Here is a 4,057-nt window from a genome sequence, read left to right as displayed (position 1 = left end):
AATAAAATAAAATAAAATAAAATAAAATAAAATAGTCAAGATGGAAAGGACAAAACAAAACAAGCCTCTCTGTCATGCATCTCACCATCTGGTTTTAAAAATAAAACCAGAAATACTTAACATTCACGTGACTAAACATTTATTATTACAGAACAAATAATAAACAATAATAACATGATCTGCACATAGAAAACAAAGTATAGAATTCAAATGTTACATAACCTTGGAGAAAGAAACCAAATGTGGCCTTCCACTGAACTGGAGGAACATAATTGTTTAAGTACAGTGCCCCTCCCACACCATGTGTTTTCACATGTGTTTATACTTTTCTTTATGCAGCAACCTAACCCTTACTTCCAAAGTTTATATTTACCATAAAAAAACCTCATTTTCACATATTGACGTATTTCATTAATAGAAAAATATGGTAATTTTAGCTTACAAAATACATTTGTGTTAATAAAAATAATGCAAAGAAAAACAGCAGTGAGTGACGGGTCCCTCACTCACTGCAGGTGGCCTTGTGCTCTTCTGCCGCAACCTGGCAGAAATGCTAGGACTACCACACTCCTTCCTTCGCCAGATGAGACCCGTGTTCAGGGCACTGGCTCCTCATTTTACTCAGGCCTATGCCAAAGATGTGAAATTTGGCTTCAGATGCTCATAGTCTCAATGCTTCAAGATGTAGACATTTTAGCCGATGCTGTAGCTGCTGTAGATGTTACAATGTGGCCAAAGGGAAGAACAGTGGTTATTGAAGAGTTGGGGAAGTCCCAACGTAACAAAAGATGGGATCACTGTTCAAGGTTTAAAGGCTAAATAGAAAAATTTCAGAGCTAAACTTCTTCAGGATATTGCCAATAACACAAATGAAAAGGCTACGGATGGCACCACCACTGACACTGTCTGGCGTGCTCTATTGCCAAGGAGGGATTTGAGATCAGTGGAAATCCAGAGAGGGATGATGTTGGCTGTCGATGCTGTAATTGCTGAACTTAAGTTATAATTTAAACCTGTGACAACCCCTGAAGAAATTGCTCAGGTTGCTACAATTTCTGCAAATGTAGACAAAGACATTGGGGACATCATTTCTGATGCAATGAAAAAAGTTGGAAGAAAGGGTGTCATCACAGTGAAGGATGGAAAAGCCCCGAATGATGAAATAGAAATTATTGAAAGCATTAAGTTTGGTAGAGGATTATTTCCCCATATTTTATTAACACATCAAAATGCCAAAAGTGTGAATTCCAAGATGCCTACATCTTGTTGAATGAAAAGAAAACTTCTAGTGTTCAGTCCACTGTATCTGCTCTGGAAATTGCTAATGCTCATCGGAAGCCCTTGGTCATAATCGTTGAAGATGGTGATGGAGAAGCTCTAGGGACTCTGGTTTAGAACAGGCTAAAAGTTGGTCTTCAAATTGTTGTAGTCACAGCTCCAGGGTTTGGGGACAATAGGAAGACTCACTTCAAAGATATGGCTATTGTTACTGATGGTGCAGTGTTTGGAGAAGAGGGGTTGAATCTTAATCTTGAAGATTTTCAAGCTCATGACTTAGGAAAAGTTGGAGAGGTCATTGTCACCAAAGATGATGCCATGCTTTTGAAAAGAAAAGGTGACAAAGCTCACATTGGAAAACATATTCAAGAAATCACTGAGCAGCTAGACAGCACAACTAGTGAATATGAAAAGGAAAAGCTGAATGAGTGACTTGCTAAACTTTCAGATGGAGTAGCTGTGTTAAAGTTTGGAGGAAAAAGTGATGTTTAAGTGAATGATAAAAAAGACAGAGTTATAGTTGCTCTCAATTCTACAAAAGAAGCATTGAAGAAGGCATCGTTCTAGGAAGGGGCTGTGCCCTGCTTCTGTTCATCCCAGCCTTGGATTCAGTAAAGCCTACTGATGAAGATCAGAAAATAGGTATAGAAATTATTAAAAGAACACTTAAAATCCCTGTAATGATGATTGCAAAGAATGCAGGTGTTGAAAGTTCAACTATCTTTGAATAGTTGAGAAAATTCTGCAGATTTCCTCAGAAGTTGGTTATGATGCCATACTTGGAGATTTTGTGAACATCATAGAAAAGGGAATGATTGACCCAACAAAGGTTGTAAGAACTGCCTTACTGGATGCTGCTGGTGTGCCCTCCTTGCTAACTACAGCTAAAGCTGTAGTGACAGAAATTCCTAAAGAGAAGGATCCTGGAATGGGTGCAGTTGGTGTAATGGGAGGAGGTATGGGATAGTTGAGCCTCAAGGGCAGGTTCCTCACCAATAACTTCAGAGAAGTCACGTGCAGAAAATGACTGAATAGAAGGCTGGCTGATCAGTGTAAACATCAGTTACTGGTTTTCTTTGAAAATATATAATAGTTTACTGCTGTCATTGTCCATGCCTAGAAATAATTTATTTTGTATTTTGAATAAAGATATTTGTACATTTCTGATGCTGGGTACAAAAGCCATAAACCAGTGATTTCAACGTAAGTCACTGAGACATCTCTACTATTCTGTTAGCATCAGGAATGTAGCACTGTGTCACCACATGAGAACTTCGAAGCAGCCTTCTGTGGAGAGTGGGAATGATTGTGTAAAATGTAGAGAAGCATCGAATTATGTGACAACCTTTGTGTAAAAAAAAAATGTTTAAGTTTGAAAAAAAAAGAAAAAGAAATACAGCAGTATTCAACCAGTTTTTATATTGGAATAAACTCCAATTTTTCACATATATGGGGTAGCTTACAATTACCTATGAATTCAGTTCTGGAAACCTATAGACACTGAATAATACATACATATTATAAATAATAAAATTAAAATTAAAATTAAAATAATGTAAATATATTTGTATTTTTTCACCTACCTCACTAATATAGTATATATATATATATATATATATAAAGATATAGATATAAATATAAATATATATTTATATATATAATAAATATATAAATATAAATATAAAAAATTATAAAGATATAAAGATATCCAAGTAATGGTAATCATTGATTTGAAATACTTATGAGACTTTGTCTTAAATGGTGTAAGGTGAAAATAATGGGAACAGACACAATAAGACTACCACCATGTTTGCAAAATTATAAAGGTATGTATTACATAAATTATTTTTTAATTCAAAAGGGCCAGATAGAAAAAAGCAGCATGATTGGATGAAAGAGAATTTTCAAGCTAATATCACTTTGAAGAAAAAAAAAATTGCTTTTATCCAGAGTGCCACGTAGAAAATGAAATTGATACATCATCTTCCTGAAAATACTCTCCAAATTAAAGTTCATGATACTAGGAAAGCCTGGTTTGGTATCATGATGCCATTGTAAACGTTTTCATATATAATGCTTACTGCCTTCTCTTGTCAGTTTTTTTATCCTTTTAGGTCTATTTATAGGTTATATTTATATTCAAAAAACTAATATTTGAACCAAAGAACACATATAAATACATTAGAAGATTATGCAAGCACAGTGTCATATTTAAGTGATTGAGAATCACTCAAGGAGAATGTCAGAAAGATTCACAATAGTTTTGCTAGAAAACTAGTTGCATATAATAAAAATATACAGCCCTGGACTCATATCCCATTAAAATGTAAATAGATAGAGATACCAATATGTTCCTTCTAAACGTTTTCATAAAAATTGAGCTATACTTTATGACACTCTAAGCAGGATGCTAAAGCTAAAATTGTCTTGCTGAACATCTGCATTGTGATTACTTGAAACTTTAGAATTTGATGGCAGAAGAGATTCAACTCTTTTTTTTTAATTTTTAATATTTTTATTACATATTTTCCTCAATTACATTTCCAATGCTATCCCAAAAGTCCCCCATAGCGCCCCCCACTTCCCTACCCACCCATTCCCATTCTTTCGGCCCTGGCATTCCCCTATATTGGGGCATATAAAGTTTGCAAGTCCAATGGGCCTCTCCTTCCATTGATGGCCGACTAGGCTATCTTTTGATACATATGCAGCTAGAGACAAGAGCTCCGGGGTTCTGGTTAGTACATCATGTTGTTCCAACAATAGGGTTGCAGATCCC

General features: G+C 35.2%; 1 pseudogene; it reads left to right on the top strand.

The window, feature by feature from the left end:
• Positions 1-550: 550 nt before the first annotated feature.
• On the top strand, positions 551-2,245 carry LOC110290199 (60 kDa heat shock protein, mitochondrial pseudogene; annotated as a pseudogene).
• Positions 2,246-4,057: the final 1,812 nt, after the last annotated feature.

The sequence above is a fragment of the Mus caroli genome, unplaced genomic scaffold (genome assembly GCF_978045245.1).
Source record: "Mus caroli unplaced genomic scaffold, Mus_caroli_1 scaffold_2, whole genome shotgun sequence".
In the NCBI taxonomy this organism is placed as follows: domain Eukaryota; kingdom Metazoa; phylum Chordata; class Mammalia; order Rodentia; family Muridae; genus Mus; species Mus caroli.
This window is presented reverse-complemented; position numbering and strand designations above follow the sequence as displayed.